Below are 20,211 nucleotides of genomic sequence, written 5' to 3' on the forward strand. Positions count from 1 at the left end.
TATGCATACTGGGTGGGACGCTTCATATAATGAAGTGTGGTAGTGGTGTAAGGTGCTGGAGAAGTACGTCTCAGGTTGCATAACAAACATTGAAATATGCCCTACATACTACAACGACTATTTGCTCCGTTGATGTCAAGTGTTCAAGCGTTTGTTCTGGAGCTTTAAGTAATTTTCGGATGCATTAGTGTACTACAAGCCATTGGTACAAATTGAAGGAAGGTGTTACATGAAATTAACAATGAGAAGTTGCAGGCCAACACCATGCACATAGTGCATCACGATCACGATAACCTATGGTTTCGTATGACGAAGTTCGACAGACCGAACTAAAGTATTACCGGCAGGCAATATCGTGTACATGTCAGAGATAAAGACTTATGACTGTGAGAAGTTTGACGCACTTTGTAATCCATGCACTCATGTAATTACAGCTTGTCAGAATCTTTATTTGGATCCCATGAGTTATGTCAACGAAGTGTACAGATTAGAATATATGTACAATGTGTGGAGACATGTATTCCCACTGGTCCTAGATGAAAATAAGTGGCCGTCTATATTGCTTGCTCCGTTTAAGTTGTTACCAAATAAAAAAATATATGTACACGGCCTGCCTACACAGGCATGTGGCCTCTGTAACTTTGAAAATTTTGTTAAGTTTTAGAAAAATTTTGTATTTGCTCGGTTTAGTCTCGACCCCTTCCTAAAGCATGTTTAAGATCTCGTTGACCTAAGAAATAGATTTTGTGATGATGTTTGACTATGATGCTATGATGTGTGGATGATGTTTATGAATTGATCGTAAAATATTTTGATACATCCGGTAATAACTCTTAACCCTAATCCGGCGACGGATACGGGTTAGGGGTGTTACATTTAGTTGGTATCAGAGCTACGGTTTAGTTGATTCTAGGACTAACGTAGCATTTGTGAGTTTAGCTATACATGCCATATATATATGAACTGCAATAGTGTGGTGATTCCTGACAATGAAATTGTGTTTTCATATAGTAAATGGATCCTGAACGAGCCGTAGTTGACGATGTTGAAAGTAGTGCGCCTACTTCCACTGAAGGGACAGCGTCGTCTAATTCTAGACCTATTACTAGTAGCCACGATTGAGAGGCTAAGCAAGCCTTCTTCCAGATGATGAATGAGTGGTTTACGGAGTTCGTTCAAATGAATCCAGATACTCAACAACCTTCACCCCCTCAAGATCTAGTAGCTCTCCAAGTTGTAGACCCAATCCATTTGAATAAGTTACCTATTGATAAAATTAAAAAAATGAGGTCAGAGAGTTCCGTGCTACTATTGGTGATGACGCAGAAAGAGCTGAATTCTAGCACAAGAATACAATCTGAGTATTTGATGAAATGTCATGTACTTCTGATGAATGTCTTAAATGTGTTGTTTCACTTCTAAGAGATATGACGTATCATTGGTGAAAAACATTGATATTTGTGGTTTGGATTTCTTCCAAACTGAATTCTAAAAGAAATACATCAGTCAGAGATTCATAGATCAGAAATGCAAAGAGTTTCTTGAGCTGAAACAGGACCGTATGTATGTTACAGAATATGAGTGAGAATTTGTAAGATTGAGCCAGTATGCACGAGAATGTGTCTCGACCAAAGCAATAATGTGTAAAAGGTTTGAAGATGGCTTAAATGAAGACATCCATTTGTTAGTCAGGATTCTGGAGATAAAAGAGATGGTGGTGCTTGTTGAACGAGCGTGTAAAGTTGAAGAATTGAGTAAAGAGAAAAGAAAAGCAGACTTAGAAGCTAGAGAGGTACGAAAAAGATCATCGATTAAGTTATTTTAGTCTACATCATAGAATTTCTGAGATGATTATAGTAGTTCAAAGGCTACTATGGGCCATTCGAGTAAAGATCATGTAAAATCACATTCGAGCTTTAGAGCTCTAGCTACTTCGATTGCTAGTGCCAGAAATGTCAGATCTAATCGACCCAAGTGTAGACATTGTGGTAAAAGATATATTGGCAATTTTAGACTAAACGATCGGGCTTGTTTTAAATGTGGATCTTTAGATCATTTTATCCGTGATTTTTACGATCCTGTTCAGCAAGAGTTTGTGCAAAATCTGAGGCCGAGTGGCAATATAGCTAGGGGTATACCACCCAGAAACACGAGAAATATTAGTGGAATTCAAAGAGAAACTAATGATACAGTTGTTAGATTCGAGGTTAGAGCACCTGCTAGAGCCTATGCCATTCTAGCTCGTGAGGAAGCTTCGTCTCCAGATGTTATGACTGGTACATTTACTCTTTATGAAACTTCTGTGATTGCATTGATAGATCCAGGATCGACACATTCGTATATATGCATGAACTCAGTATTCAGTAAGACTTTGCCTATAGAGTCTACTGAATTTGTAATTAGAGTATCAAAGCCCTTAGGCAAGTGTGTCTTGGTTGATAAAGTGTGTAAGAAATGTCCATTGATGATAACAGATTTCTGTTTTCCAGCTGATTTGATGTTATTACCCTTTGATGAGTTTGATATAATTCTGGGTATGGATTGGCTAACATTGCATGATGCTATTGTGAATTGCAAATGGAAGACTATTGATTTGAGATGTCAAAATGATGAGATAATCCAGATTGAGTGTAGTGATTTGAATGGGTTACCGGCTGTGATTTCGTTGTTGAAAGCTCAGAGTTATGTGAAAAAGTGTTGCGAAGCTTATTTCGCTTATGTGATCGGTATGAAAGTAACAAAAAAGAAGATTAAATCAGTACCTCTTATGTGTGAATATTCAGATGTGTTTCCTGAAGAATAACCAGGATTACCACTGATTCGAGAAGTTGAGTTTGGCATTGAGTTAGTGTCGGGAATGACCCTATTTCAATAGCTCCATACAGAATGGCTCCGACAGAATTAAAAGAATTAAAGTCTCAGTTGCAAGAGTTGACCGATAGTGGTTTTGCACGATCGATTTTTTAGCCCTGGGGTGCTACCGTATTATTTGTGAAAAAGAAAGATGGTACGATGAGAATGTGTATCGATTACAGACAGCTTAACAAAATGACTATTAAGAACAAGTATCCTTTGCCCAGAATTGATGATTTGTTCGATCAGTTGAAATGAGCTACTGTGTTTTCAAAGATAGATTTGAGATCAGGTTACTATCAGTTGTGAGTAAAAGATCCAGACATTCCGAAAACTATATTCAGAACATGGTACGGACGTTATGAGTTTTTAGTAATGCCTTTCAGATTAACGAATGCTCCTCCAATCTTTATGGATTTAATGAATAGAATTTTCAGACCGTATTTAGATCGATTTGTTGTTGTATTCATTGATGACATATGGATTTATTCGCGTAATGAAAATGAACATGTTAAGCATTTGAAAATTGTATTACAAACTCTGCGTGATAAGAAGCTATTTGCTAAGTTCAGTAAATGTGAATTCTGGCTTCTCGAAGTTGGTTTTCTAGGACATATTGTGTCAGCATCTGGTATATAAGTTGATCCGAGCAAAATTTTAACTATCTTAGATTGGAAGCTTTCGAAAAATGTGTCTGAAGCCTGCAGTTTTCTGGGACTTGACGGTTGTTACCGATGATTTGTAAAAGGCTTTTCAATGATTGCTACTCCATTGGCGAGATTGTTACAGAAAAATGTCAAGTTCAAATGGAATGAAAAGTGTCAAAAAAGCTTTGATCAGTTAAAAGCCCTATTAACTGAAGCTCCGGTGTTAGTACAACCAGGATCGAGTAAAGAATTTGTAATTTATAGTGATGCTTCATTGAATGGCCTGGGTTGTGTTTGGATGCAAGAAGACAAAGTTATAGCTTATGCTTTGAGACAGTTAAAGTCACATGAAAAGAATTATCCGACATACGACCTTGAGTTAGCTGCAATTGTGTTCGCTTTGAAAATTTGGCGTCACATCTATTCGGTGAGAAATGTCATGTTTATTCAGATCATAAGAGTTTGAAATATCTGATGACTCAGAAAGATTTGAATTTCATCAAAGAAGGTGGTTAGAACTGTTAAAATATTATGAGCTTATAATTGATTATCATCCGGGAAAAGCAAATATGGTTGCTAATGCTTTGAGTCAAAAATCATTGTTTGCTTTACAAACAATGAATGCTCATTTAGTTCTGTCTGATGATGGTTTAGTTTTAGCTGAATTGAAAGCAAGATCGTTGTTTTTACAACAGATTTGTGATGCCCAAAGAGTTGATAATGAGATAATAGCAAAACGAGCTTAGTGTGAATTGAATTCTGGTTCAAAATTTAGAGTTGATGATAAAGATTGTTTAAGATTTCGAGATAGAATTTGTATTCCGAGAAATCCAGAGTTGATTCAGATGATTTTAAAAGAAGCTCATAGCAGTCGTCTATCTGTTCATCTAGGAAGTACGAAAATGTATAACGATCTAAACCAGCTTTACTAGTTGCCTGGAATGAAAAGAGATATCTCCGATTTTGTTTCAAAATGTTTGATATGTTAGCAAGTTAAAGCTGAATATCAGGTGCTAGCCAACCATCGCACTGTAAAAATTAGATAGGTTCGATCTATGGTCATTGGGTCCTCCTAAAAAGATCTACTAAATTCATCGAGTTGTTCCAAAGAATCAAAACGGCCAGTTATTAATGGAATTCCTTGTCGGATCTCTGTAAAATACTTGTTTGGACGAGGGCTTCCAAACACATCATAAGCTAAACTAGTGCTGACGAATAACCAACCCACGATGAATAGGGAAGGTATAGTAATACTATAAATGACCAAGTATCGAATACTGGTAATAATATCAGCAAAAGAACGTTCTCCTGTGCTTTCACACATGCCGAGCTCCACATATTCTTGTAGGGGATCGATTTCATAAAAGATGGGATCAGTAAATGGGAATTCACCAAAACTCAATCTTTGTGAGATCGCCAATATTGTACTAAAGGTATTTCTAGAGTATACCGAATCAGTATGTGGCTTTTGGTCAATAAATAAAAATTCAATTGCAAATTAACAGGTTGATAAGAATTTTGGATTCCTTTTTATTGAAAATTAAAATATATTAAAATATTTGTAATTATTTCAAAATATATAGTTTCAAAAAACAAAATAACCTTTTCTTTTGAACAAAAAAGAATCAAAAACGAAACTATCCAATAATTGTGCTTAGAGCATTTCACTCCTAATAGATTAGGATTTTATTCGATTAGGAACATATCATAAAAAAATTCCTGGTCGGGTCAATAAGATCATGAAAAGCATTTCGATTTATTTATCTCTTATTTTACACAAAATGGATTTGCCTAGACCAATACACGATTTTCTTTTAGTTTTTCTGGGATCAAGTCTTCTATTAAGAGGCATGGGAGTGGTATTACTTACCAATCCAATTTATTCTGCCTTTTCATTGGGATTGGTTCTTGTTTGTATATCTTTATTTTGTATTCTCTCAAATTCTCATTTTGTAGCTGTTGCCTAGCTCCTTATTTATGTGGGAGCCATAAATTTTTTAATCCTATTTGCTGTGATGTTCATGAATGGTTCAGAATATTATAAAAATTTTAATCTGTGGACCATTGGGAATGGCCTTACTTCGTTGGTTTGTACAAGTATTCTTGTTTCACTAATTACTACCATATTAGATACATCATGGTATGGGATTATTTGGACTACAAGATCAAATCAAATTATAGAACAAGATTTGATAAGTAATAGTCAACAAATTGGAATTCATTTAGCAACTGATTTTTTTCTTCCACTTGAATTCATTTCAATAATTCTTTTAGTTTCTTTGATAGGTGCAATTGCTGTGGCTCGTTAGCAATAAATCTTTCTAACTAGGAATAGCAAGCAATCAAAATTAAACCTTTTTCTGTTTTTTCTGTCTTATCGCATCCATTTTCTTTGAATTCTATTTGAATATTGCTCGTGTATAAAATAGAAATTCGTTGATTCGATATATTTCCAATAGATTCTTTTTTTTTGTTATACTCTAGTCAATCAAATCTGTTGAATTATTGTTCATATTAATAATGAATCGAAATTGATAAGGAGTTGGTCAATGATGCTCGAACATATACTTGTTTTGAGTGCCTATTTATTCTCTATCGGTATTTATGGATTGATCACGAGTCGAAATATGGTTAGGGCCCTTATGTATCTTGAACTTATACTGAATGCGGTTAATATAAATTTTGTAACATTTTCTGATTTTTTTGATAGTTGGCAATTAAAGGGAAATATTTTCTCAATTTTTGTTATAGCTATTGCAGCCACTGAAGCAGCTATTAGATCAGCTATTATGTCATCGATTTATTGTAATAGAAAATCAACGCGTATCAACCAATCAACTTTGTTGAATAAGTAATATTTACTTGGAATGGTGATCCATAAGCATACAAGTCCCTCTTATCTTGATAATTAATAAATTTATATGATAAAAAACCGTATCCATAGTGTTTTTTAAAATTAGATTTTTCATATTTCTGTTACTCACTAGATAAGTTATCTGAGTTATATATTTCCAATATTGTGAGATTGCATAGGGTGTCATTGTTTATCATTTCAAACAGAGATCCGAGGTTCACTTCACAGTTTTAGAAGAAACTGTAGGAGGTTTTAGGTACAAAATGTATTTCAGTATTACTTTTTACCCGCAGACGGATGGTCAATCTGAGCAGATTATTCAGATACTTGAGGATATGTTGAGATGTTGCATTCTTGAGTTTGAAGGTACGTGGGAATAATATTTGTCATTGATTGAATTTGCGTATAATAATAGTTTTCAATCGAGTATTAAAATGGCACTGTACGAAGCCTTATATGGTAGAAAATGCCGAACACCATTATATTTTTCAGAGCTTAGTGAGAATAAGATCCACGTGATAGATTTGATAAAAGAGACAAAACAGAAAGTGAAAATGATTTGTGATAGTTTGAAAGCAGCTTCCGATCGACAGAAATCACGCACAAACTTGAAACGAAAAGATGTTGAATTCGAGATCGGTGATAAAGTGTTTTTGAAAGTGTCCACATAGAAGAAAGTACTTCGATTCGACAGAAAAGGCAAATTGAGTCCGAGGTTCTTCGGGTCGTATGAGATTATCGAGCGTATCAGGCCGGTTGCATATAGATTATTATTACCACCTGAGCTAGAAAATATTCGTAATGTGTTTCATGTATCGATGCTTCGATGATACAAATCTGATCCCTCACATGTAATTTCTCCTTCAGAGATAGAGATTCAGTCCGATATGATCTATGAAGAAGAACTAATCCGTATCTTGGCTCGCGAGATTAAAGAATTGAGAAATAAGAAAATTTTGTTAGTAAAAATGTTATAGCATCGGCATGAAGTCAAAAAGGCTACGTGGGAGCTCGAGGATGCTATGAGAGAGCAACATCCGAATCTATTTGCTAGTAAGATTTTTGGGGACAAAAATCCCCAAGGGAGGAGAGTTGTAATAGCCCGATTTAGACATTAGTCGGAACAGTGGTTTCAGGACCACAAATCTGAGTTAGAAAAATATTTTAATATTATTTTTCGTGTTTACAGTATGTTATATGATATGTGTGAAAATTTTGTGAATTAATTTTATCGTTTGAGTGTCCAATTTGACAAAAAGACTAAATCGCAGAAAATGCAAAAAGTTGTGTGCTACATGAATAAGTGCCGAATTGCTTTGATATATTAAATGTGAGGTCTTTATGTTGTAAATGAACCCCTGGATTAATACATGGACAAAGTTAGACATGAGTTAGTGGATCATTAATGTTATAATTAAGGTTAAATTGGTAAATGGTTTATTAATATGCATTAAATAAAACAAAACACTAAATTAGCTAATATGTTCATCATCTAGCCAAATTTAAAGAAAGAAAAATAAGGTTTCTAAACATTCGACACTTATCTTGGCTAATTGGTATGTGATTTTTGATCCATTTTTGATGATTTCTATGTTTTTGTGATTGTTGCTTAGTACGCTAGCTAGCCCATGCTTGAATTTTTGAATTTAATGATGATTTTAAGATATGCCATGGATGAATCCATGAGTTTTGTGTTGTTAATTGATGAAAAATGAAAGATATGTGTTGGGTTAATATGTTTTGTATTGGGATTTTTGATGAATTTGATTATTATGGGCTAATTTGTGAAAATGAGAAATTGAAGGGTTAAAATGTGAAATAAGTGAAAGTTATGGGGCTGCTAGAGACTATATGAAAATTCAGCTAAGCATGAGAAATGTGAAATTATGTGTATTTTGTGATTTTATGAAATAGGGACTAAAATGCCAAAATTTGAAATTTTAGGGGCTAAAGTGTAAAATACCATAGTTATGTGTTTGTGTATGGAAATGAATAAATGTGTGATTAAATTAGTTAAATCTGAATTTATATAGATCAAGAACGAAAGAATCGGAATTAGATCGGGGAAAGTCGAATGTTGTAGAATAATCGACTCGTTTAATTGTTCTTATTTTCGAAGTAAGTTCATATGCAAAGAAATATATTTCAATTGAATAATATATGTTTGATTGTTGTGGAAATGTATTGAATTGCTATGAGAGCTGAATAATTGAATCCGAGAAAGCATTGACAAAGTTACGACATCCGAAAGCACCGTACGAACCATAGGAATAATATAGGATACATATGTCATGACATAGGATTCCGAGGTGTGATATCATGTAAGACCACGTCTGGGATGTTGGCATCGACTTGAGATTTACGTGTAAGACCATGTCTGGGACATCAGCATCGTATATGATTTCGTGTAAGACCTTGTCTGGGACAGTGGCATCGATATTTGATTACATGTAAGACCACGTTTGGAACATTGGCATTGTACAAGCTTTTTGAGCTATCTGAGTCTCCTTATTACTTTCGAACAATTCAACGGGCATTATTGAGAAATAAATGATTAAGTGAATGTGTATCCGGTTCAGGTACGCACGAAATGTATATAAAATTTGGCAATGAGAAGTAAGAATGAATATGATCATTTGAGATGTGAACTATATGAAAATGTGATATGTTTATAAGTAAGTGATTATGAACAATTGAATTATATGAGAAATATGATCTTGCAGTTGTGTTTTGTCACGATTCATATGTATGAATTGGTCCATAATTGTTTATGTGATAAGTTTATTTGTATATGACTTTCTAAGTTTTGGAAAGCTTACTTTGTGTGTTTTTCAATTGTTTTACAGATTATTGAAGTTACCGTGAGCTTGGAGATCTTCAAGGATCGTCATCACACTATCAATCGATATTTTGGTACATTTGAAGTTGTAAATATTGGTGTATGGCATGTATAGGCTAGGGGGAATATGTTATGTTTTGTTTAGTGAATCTTGCCATGTGATATGGCTTGAGATGAAGAACTTATTTTGGTTATGATATGTGATAAAATTGGATGTTCATAATGTGTTCATATATATGGCTTAATGAAAATGGTCAGTTTGGTAAGTTTGATCTCAGATTTAGTTGAGAATTTGGTATGATTTTGGCATAAAATTTGATGTGGAATTAGTAATGTTGATCATAGATGAATGAATAGATTTGTTATGTGAATTAATTATGTTTTGGCTGCAAGTAGATGTGTCCATGGGCCGGGCTACTCGGCCCGGCCCGGCCCGAAGGCCCGCTCGAAAAATGGCAGGGTTCGAGTAAAAATATAGGCCCGAAATATGGGTTTGGGCAAAAAACAATGCCCGTTTAAAAAAAGGGCAGGGCTCAGGTAAAACTTTTTTGGCTCGAGCCCGGCTCAACCCGGCCCGAATTATATACTAAATATATATATTTTTTTTATTTTTAATCATATTTACACTTTATTTTCAATTTTAATATAATCACTTTTTATTATATTTTTAATTTGTGTATTGTTTTAAGAATTGTTTTAGTATCATTTTTTATTTGTTTCTTATTTTAATATTTGTTTTAAATGTATTTGATTTATTATATTTTAAAATTTTTTATTTAATGAAATAAGCTAAAAATTAATATGGGCCGGATCGGGCCTGGTTTGGGCTTAACAATTTTATTTCGGGCTGGGCTTGGACAATTTTTTAGGCCCATATTTTGGGCCGAGCAGGCCCGGGCCTAGAAAACGGGCTTAAAATTTTGTCTGAGCCCGGCCTAAACCCAGCCCATGCACACCTCTAGCTGCAAGCTGGGTATGAATTATGTGTCATTTGATGCTTGTAGGTATGCTTGAGAAGGGTGTGAAATGTGGCTTTAATTAGGCCTATTTTTATGCCACACGGCCTGAGCACACGGGCGTGTGATTCGGCCGTGTGACCCTACATCTTATTCAAAACAAGTCATTGAGTTACACAGCATAGACACAATGATATGTCTATTGGTCGTGTGTGGCACATGGGCTGGCACATAGGTGTGTGGTCGGCCGTGTGCCCCAAGCCAATAAACTCCCTAATTTTTACACGGCCTGACATACGAGCGTGTCATGTAGCCTTGTGGATAAGTCAGTATGTATGCTGTGCTTTGCCACGGCCTAGACACACGGGCGAGTCTAATGCCATGTGAGGCATACGGCCTGCCCACATGGGCGTGTGACCTCTGCAACTTTGAAATATTTGTTAAGTTTCAAAAAAATTTTGTATGTACTCGGTTTAGTCTCGACCCCTTTCTAAAGCATGTTTAAGGTCTCGTTGACCTAAGAAAGGGACTTTGTGATGACGTTTGACTATGATGCTATGATGTGTGGATGATGTTTGTAAATTGATCGTAAAATGTTCCGATACGTCCGATAATACCTCTTAACCCTAGTCCAGCGACGGATACGAGTTAGGGATGTTACAGTTTGAATCCCATAAGGTGATGGGGATTGGAAATGAGATGAGCCCCCCGACGATGCCTTGTGCAATCCCTCCTATGACGATGGCCTATATATCGTCAGTTGAGTCAGAGTCATTGGGAAAGGAGATGCACCGGGCCATGCATTCCAACCTAGCATACGACTGGGAAAATGAAACATATAAGAGTTAAGATACATATAAAAGCTATGATACGCACTTGGCATAATCTGAAGGGGCTGTGGTGTAGACGTCATTGCTTGAGGCGTTGGGCCCAATGATTGCATGGGCCCTGTTGATAGGTCCGGCCCATCAGCCATTCTCTTTGAATTTAAAGGGCCCTGTCGTTCCCTTTCAACACAAAATTGAAGACGCCTCTTCTTTTCGAAAAGAAAATACTGCTTGCCATGGATCCAAAATCATGGCATGTAATCTGGCTCTCATTCTAACTCTAGAATGATGTTCGGTTCGTGAATAGGTATGTAATCATATCGATTTTCCCACATTTCGATCTGATCCAAGAAGAAGACCAGTCAATATGTATTCGGTCACCGTAAGTCGATTTTGTGCTTTTCATTGAACACTTCAGGTGCCACGGGAATTGGTTGTCAGAATCCAAATTATCGTAACACTATATCCTTTTGGTGCATCTCGATGATAGCGTAGTTAACCAATGGGATCCTAACGTGTTAGATGTTCGAATTTTGTAGGAATTTATCCAGAAGTACTGCCCTAATTGCTAGATACTCGTATGGTGCCCGTTGAAACTATATGAACGTGATAAAAATATTAGTAATATACATAATACTAAATACTAAATACGAAACGACTATGTTATGTATATATATTTCATTTAATTCTTACATGCGCTTCCGGCCATTGGTCTAATAGAAGTCGTATATCTTCAAGAGCGGTAGGTATTCCAAAATAATTCGCTGAATAGTTCCACCTAATTAAATACATTTTTAGCATAAAATTATATTTTCAATCTATGTAATAATTGTAAAATCTAATATAAATTTTACCTCGTTAAGAGTGGGAATGTATATAGGTGGTTCACTTGAGGAAATAAAAATGGAAAGCGAAACCGAGCTCATAATTGTAGTAATGATAGGCAACCTCTGATTTTGACTTTATTTGGTTTCGTCGCCTAACACATCTCCCGGTACAATGTCAGCAACACAATAGACCCCAACTGAGTTCGCCAACTGCTCTAAAATCGACAAGCTTTAGCAGCCACCTCAGATGTACGAGGTTTCATGACAATTCTAGCATCAGATAACCTCCAATGATCTCAAGGATGTATGCTCGAACATATCGTATTCTTTCTACTTCAGTCAAATCATCCCCTAACTCCGGGAAAGTGTCTTGTAACCGGCCCATCCTAATTTGACCTCCGTAAATACTATCTAGAATCGCACCCAAAAGATCGTAGCATATGGCTCCCCAATCATCAGATTGAGCGAACCCGGTAAGTACGAACCCATCCACCAGCAATCTCAATTGTAACTGCATGTCCTCCAAAGTGATGGTACACTCCCCGCATGGAAGATGGAATGTATGCGTCTTGAGTCTCCACTTCCTTATGAACACGCTAATGAGTTTCGGGTCCAACTTGCACTCTCGGCCTATATTGGCCACGTGCCAAAAATTCGCTTCCCTCAAGTAATTTTCTATCAACAGTGATGGAGAACCAGATATATAATGAATATAACATTGTAACACCTAATCTACCGACTGTTATAAAAAAATTATAAAATAAAAATTAATTAAAATTACATAAATGAAAAAAATTAAATAATATTCAAAAATTGAAATTAACCCTTACCATTTTCATTTGTTCGACGGAGATATGTTTATGATCGAGACGAATTAATTCCCCGACCATTGCTAACACGATCAAATATCTTACAAATTTAGAGAATTTTGAGAGCTTTTTTGAGAATTTTGGAAAAAAAAGTTAGAGGAAATTGTGTGAAAAAAAATAGGTGGGTGGCCTTTTATAGTTTTTTTTATGACTGTTAGCCCTCCAACAGTCAAATTTTTAAATCACCGTTGGGGCGACTATTAAGGGCCAAAAACACGGGCTAAAGTGCGTCCTTGAGAGAGCATTTTTGCCATGTCATCAAAGTGCGTCCACGTTAACATGTTTTATGCTGACATGGCAAAAGTGCTCCATCAAGGACGCATTTTTTTTGAAATTTTCCCTTAAAACATGCCTATGTGGAAGTGTTTTTTTTGCCCATTTCGGTAAATAAAGTTTAAAGTGGCCCATTTCTGTAAATAAAGTAGGAAATAGGCCTTTCTTAGTAAAATGTTCGTTAAATCAATTAAAGTAGTTGAAGCGAATATGTATTATGCAAAAGATGAATTTTACATAAGTTATGAAATTCCCTTATTATTTGATGGGAAATGGAAATATATGAAGAGAAAACGATTGAGATTATACGATATTGTAGCATACTCTTTACATATATGGGACAATTTTAAAAAAAAGAAAAAAAAACCTCTTTTGAATATGTATTAAGACAAAATTACCAAAACGGGTGAACATAATTTACAATCTAATCCGTATTGGAAAGAACTCATCAATTACACCCTGTTTGGTTCAATGTAATGGAATAGCCATTACAATTCAATTCATGGGCCCACCATAAACCCTTGTTTGGTTCACTGAAATGTCTATTACGGATATTGCTGTTTAGGTTTCTATTCCCACTAAACACTGAATAAAGGCTGAATAGCATTCTTTGCCTCACCCTCTGAATGGCCATTCAAAGCACGGTAGGAATGCAAAAATATTTTTTTTTCATTTTTGCCTTCATTGTTTCATCATCATCTCCTTTCTGCAGTTTCAACTACAGCCTTCACATTCACTACGTTCTCCATTTACAAAGCCCTAAACACCATTGCCCCTCACCAACTCTCTGCAGTTCTTTTACTTTGTTTTTTATTTTCTTCGTTCCTAAAGTTTAGTTTAGTAACTCAAGTTTTTCTAGCTGTGATGAATCAAAATCCTCATCTATTTATTTTGTGACCGTCTTTTGATATTGAAGAAAGCATTACCTCTTTTTCTTCTTTGTTTGAATTTTGTTTATTTTCTATGCTTTCAATTTGGTTTCTTTATCTTTGATCTAAGCCCTAAATCAAAAGCCATCAGGCATCAGTACCGTTGAACCCTGTTATATGTGCAATAAACCGTTAGATTCGTGCTTGAGGCATCTTATGGAGGTCAAGGAACAAAGTCCTATAATGCTTGAGTTCAGTTAGGTTTTCATTTCAATTTCCTTTTTTAGTAGAACTTGCCTGGAGGTAGCATCGAATTTATTCTTTGATTTCTTTTTCCCCTTGCTGTTCAGAGTCATCTGTGACTGCATTTTATTTTATTTTGTTGTTGGCACCTGTGTTCAAGTCTTGTATTTTACACTTCTATTGGCATATTTTTGGTGAATCCCTTCTTCACCAGGCTAAGGAAAGGTCTTAGTTTCCTAAAAAAAATTAGTTTTTAATTTGAAGTATGCAGTGGAATATTTATGCTTGTCTTATTGCTTTTTTCTTTATGAAATTTCAATTCAAAAAAAAAATTCAAAATTACTTAATTCCTGACTTGGTTTTTCTTATGTATCAATCGGAGTTTCTTTTTTAGCATGTTATTTCTACTGGAATCTCTTTTTATAGAATCCAATTGATGCATGCTGATATAAGGTTTTGACCTAATGTTAGGGATAAGAAGTTAGAAGTTAGTTAGTTAACAAAAGTAGTTGTTAACTGTCAAGTTAGTTAATCTATCTTCCATCTATTAAAGTCTTGTATTCTCACATTAATGCACAGAGAAGAAAGTATTATGAAGTTCTTTCATCTACTGGTATGATCTTGACATGGTATCAAGAGCCAGTGAGTTCTTGGCATTGTTGAGTTTTTCTCTTCTTTAATTTTTTTTTCTTGTGCTTTGTCCATGGATACTGAAGCCCTACATCCAAGTTATACACCACGTCACTCGTCCAATGATGCTTCGCAAGGTCAGACTTCTACTCTGTTGTCGAACGTTCAGTATTTCTCGAAACATGACACGGTTAAGCTTGGTGAGTAAAACTACTTGCTGTGAAAACATCAAATTTTACTCATTCTTGAGGGATATGAGCTTGAAGGGTATGTTCTTGGTACTTTTTCTGTTCCCTCTCCTTTTATTTGTAGACATGATGGGCAGCCTGTTAATAATCTAGCTTTTCTTCTTTATAAGAAGCAAGATAAATTCCTCGCTTCTTGGTTACTTTCCACTGTAACTGATGAAATCTTGGTCCATCTTACAATGGCCAAAACTAGTTTAGAGGTGTGGACAATCATTGAATGATGATTTGGTGTAAAATCTAATGTCAAAATCTCTAGCATGCGGCATGCCTTGTACTCTGTCAAGAAGGCAAATCTTACAGTGAAAGAATACTTGGCCAAGGTGAAAACATTGTGTGATAACTTGATTGCTGCTGGCAGTCCAATTTCTGAACAGGAACAGGTTAGTATAATTCTAGCTGGACTTTCGATGGAATACGAGTCTATTCATATTTTTGCCTCGGCGACTCAAGTGTCTCTTGACCTCTTAACTGAAATGTTGTTTGACTGCGAAGCAAGGCAACTCACTCTTCTGACAGAAATTCCTTTACAAGCGAATTTGGTTTCTCATCACAAACAAGCCACTGATGGAAAACCTAGGGCCACAACTACCTACCAGCAGGAGTAAAAGCCTGCTCATCGAGGATATGGTCGAGGTTGGTCTCGTACCAGGGGTCGTGCGAATGGTCGAGGTTGGTCTCGTTCTAGGCCTCAATGCCAACTATGTGGCAAAGTTGGTCACTTGGTTCAGACTTGTTATCATCATTTTGATGAGACTTTTTCAGGGGTCAACACCACTCAACAAATGTCAATTAACTGTCATCAGGTTCTAAACCAGGATGGTTCTTCTACTCGACCTTGTTCCCATGACTGCAACTCGTGTTGGCAGCCTCTTTTACAATCTTCAGGTTCAGACCAAGTTTGGCACCCTGATTTTGGCGCCACAAACCATATCACGCCTGACATAACATCTCTTGCGAACGCTGTTCCTTATACAGGTACGAGTCATGTTTCCATGGGAAATGGTGTTCCTGTTCGGATTACTAATGTAGGTTCTACCAATATGTTGGCTGGTTCCAGGTTGTTACGTCTTCAAAATGTTCTTCATGTTCCTACTGTTTGTAAAAACTTGCTGTCTGTTGGTCAGTTTGCCCGAGATAATGAGGTTTATTTTGAGTTTCACCCATACTTGTGTTATGTGAAGGATATAAAGACAAAGAAAACACTCCTAGTGGGCCACATGCATGATGGTCTGTACAGGTTCAACGTGTCTAGCTCGTTCTCTCACCCACCTGCTGCAGACTCACAGTTTAACTCACAGTTCTTGGGTACAGCTCGTTTATCCTCTTCACCTGCTCTATGGCAAAAAAGGCTTGGGCATCCCTGTTCGTCGGTTCTTGAGACTGTTCTGCGTAATTGTAACATCTCTTTTACTAGAAGAAATGTATCGAGTGTTTGTTCAGCTTGCCAGTTAGGCAAAGCACATAAGCTGCCCTTTAATGCTTCTAGCACAGTGTACTCAACACCTTTTGAATTAGTAGAATCTGATGTTTGGGGTCCTTCCCATATTAAATCAAATGGTTTTCCCTATTATGTTTCATTTGTGGATATGTACAGTAGGTACACCTGGGTCTACTTTCTCAAGTCAAAAGCCGAAGTATTTCAGTGCTTTCTACAGTTTAATCAGATGGTCCATGTTCAGTTTGGTGGTTCTATTAAAATGCTTCAGTCTGATTGGGGAGGCGAGTATCGTTCCCTATCTAAGGAACTAGATCGTCTAGGCATCAAGCATAGGGTTACTTGCCCTCATACTTAAGAGCAAAACAGGGTTGTTGAAAGGAAACATCACCAGATAGTTGATATGGGGCTGACACTTCTAGCTCAAGCAAGTCTTCCTTTGCAATTCTGGTCATATGCTTTTGCACATGCTACTCACTTGATTAATAGGTTGCCCACACCTATTCTACAGCAACGAAGTCCCTATGAAGTGCTGTATAAAGTCAAACCGTCATACTCACATTTTAAAGTCTTTGGCTGTGCATGTTATCCGTGTTTATGACCTTATCATCCCAACAAGCTATAGTTTCGGTCCAGGTTATGCATTTTTCTTAGTATTGGGCACAATCAGAAAGGCTATAGGTGTCTTGACAGGGATGGTCAAATGTTTGTTTCTCGCATGTTACGTTCGATGAGGATCACTTTCCGTTCCAACATAAGTTCTCTTCTGAGAGGTCAGTTCGGGGAGTTCATCATCAGTCTGCTCTTTTTGTTGTGGTTAAAGGCTCTTCCATGGAACATGATATCTTGGCACACGAGGCAGGTCCTGGTAGGTCCCCATCTGCTGTGGTTTCTTCAGTCCAACAGTCTGATTCTCAACTATCTCCCAGCTCCTCTCTGCCTCCTGGTCCCTTGGCACATATATCTGGTCCTGCTCAGTCATTAGTTGTGCCTGGTTCTTGTCCATTTCCAACATGGTCCTCGTCTTCTTCCAGGCAGATTCAAGCTGTTGTTAATACACATCCGATGCAGACTCGATCCAAAAGCGGGATCTTCAAGCCCAAACTATTTACTTCTACCCTCTCTGATCATGAGCCCACTTCTATTGGTGAAGCACTTCAAAGCCTGCCTGGACAGCAGCTGCTCAGGCTGAATACACTGCTCTACTTGCCAACCACACTTGGGACCTTGTGCCTCTACCTGCTGGAAGAAAAGCAGTGGGTTGTAAGTGGATTTTTAAAGTCAAACGCAATGCTGATGGGTCTGTCGCTCGATACAAAGGAAGATTGGTGGTTAAGGGATACCTCCAAGAAGCTGGTATTGATTTTCGAGATACCTTTAGCCCTGTTGTTAAGCCAACAACTATTAGGGTAGTGTTGGCCCTTGCTGTCTCATTTGGGTGGTCTCTTCGCCAAGTAGACATCAATACTGCTTTCCTGAATGGTGACTTACAAGAAGAAATTTACATGGTTCAACCAACAGGGTTTGAACAACAAGGGGACAAGGGTCAACAATTGGTGTGTCGATTGATGAAAGCACTTTATGGCCTTAAACAAGCCCTTCGGGCTTGGTTTCATAAGCTTAAAGAATTTCTAGTGACTATTGGGTTTGTTGCTTCTAAAGCTGACACTTCCCTCTTTGTTTACCAATCGGACTCCCAGCTCATGTATGTTCTAGTTTATGTCGATGATATTATAATTACAGGTAACAACAACCACGCTATAGATCAGTTTGTACGACAGCTTGATGCGACTTTTTCCCTCAAAGATCTTGGTCGCCTTAGTTACTTTCTAGGCATTGAAGTCCAATACACCACCACTGGTTTATTTCTTAACCAAAGGAAGTACATACTGGATCTCTTGCGACGAGCCTCTATGGAGGGGTCTAAAGCTACACCTACACCCATGACAACAACATGTCAGCTGTCAGCCAATGAAGGACAACCTGTTGCAGATGCTCACGTATACAGGAGCATTGTAAGGGCATTACAATATGTGGTGATTACCAGGCCCGACATCACTTTTGCAGTCAACAAAGTGTGCCAATTCATGTACAATTCTTTGGATGTTCACTTCAAAGCTGTTAAGAGAATTTTACGTTATCTACATGAGACCTTGGATCATGGATTACAGCTTACAAAGAGTTCAAATTTTTTGCTTAAAGGGTTTTCGGACGCTAGCTGGGGATCTGACATTGATGATCGACGTTCTACATCTGGATACTGTGTTTTTCTTGGAGGAAGTCCAATTTCCTGGAGCTCTAGGAAACAGCAGGTGGTCTCTCGGTCGACTGCCGAAGCTGAATACCGAAGTCTCGCCCATGTTACTGCAGAAATGGTGTGGATCAAGTCGCTGTTGACCGAGTTAGGTGTTTCTCCTCATGGCAAAGCGCTCATATGGTGTGACAGTTCAGCAGCTGTGGCAGTTGCAGGGACCCCAGTCATGCACTCGAAATTCAAGCACGTAGAATTAGATCTCTTCTTTGTAAGGGAGAAGGTTGCACAAGGCATATTTCAGGTAGGTCATGTACCAAGCCAAGAGCAGGTCGCAGACATGCTGACCAAACCTTTAGCAGCAAGTTTGTTTAGCAAGTTCTGAAATCAGCTTCGAGTAACAGTTAGTCAAGCTACTGTAGTTGAGTAGAATAGAACAAGTTCGGGGCATGTTAGGGATAAGAAGTTAGAAGTTAGTTAGTTAACAAAAGTAGTTGTTAACTATCAAGTTAGTTAATCTCTCTTCCATCTATTAAAGTCTTGTATTCTCACGTTAATGCACAGAGAAGAAAGTATTATGAAGTTCTTTCATCTACTGGTATGATCTTGACACCTAATGATTGGAACTTTAAGCTCTGGTTTGATTTCTGAGGGTTTATTATTATTTACATGATCATGGATTTGCAGGTTCATTTGCTGCCATTGCCACTTAACAGGCCTTTCGCAGATCTCTTTTAGCTCACTTTAGTAACTATGTTGTTTGTAGCCAATCTCCTCAGTATAGTCGTATGCTTTAACACCGTGAATTGTTGGGTCCTCCTCCTATATGCTCAGGCTTGAATATGAGATATTATTTTTTATGGAGAAAGATTTTGATTGGGGTATGGACCTATGGATAGGTTAATTGGTATGTGGAAATTAGCTTTGTTAATTATACGGCACATTTTTTCTTGTAGGCAAGAATTTTATATTATATGAAGTTTCATTTTCTTTTTCTTTTACCTCTGATTGTATGTGTTTGTGCTTTCGGATTTTGCCTTTGATAGTTGTTTTTATTGGTTGTGTGAATGCTATATTGTGAAATTTTGGGGGAAATAATTCATCTGTCTATGAGTTTATTTTTTAGGCAAAATTTCTCTCCTCTCACTCTTTTCTCTCTCTTATTTTCTTGGTATTATAGTTTATTTGTTGAATTTTACATTGTTTTGATGTTGTCTATGGAAATGATTTAATAGCGATTGCTGCAAGAGGAAGGATGGAGACTTTGAAGCCTGCTTTATAAAGGTTATACATGACAAGGGCTTCTGCATATAGAGATGCTCTTAAGAGTTTCATAGAAGGATATCAAGAAGGTATCCAGCAGATCATGGGTAAAAAGGAAGATTCTTCTAAAGCACATCAAGAAGGCAATACTGATAAAAATTCAACTTGAAAGCTGATAAGTGCATAACTGGATATGCATGTGAGTACTTCTCCAGCATACCTATTGTAGATACAAGTTTAGAGATTTGGTGGAGCTGGGTTGGCATGAAATCACAAGAATGATATATGTCCTGAGAATTTTCCTGTATTGAGAAAGTGACCATTAGA

This window comes from Gossypium hirsutum, chromosome A08, assembly GCF_007990345.1.
Source record: "Gossypium hirsutum isolate 1008001.06 chromosome A08, Gossypium_hirsutum_v2.1, whole genome shotgun sequence".
In the NCBI taxonomy this organism is placed as follows: domain Eukaryota; kingdom Viridiplantae; phylum Streptophyta; class Magnoliopsida; order Malvales; family Malvaceae; genus Gossypium; species Gossypium hirsutum.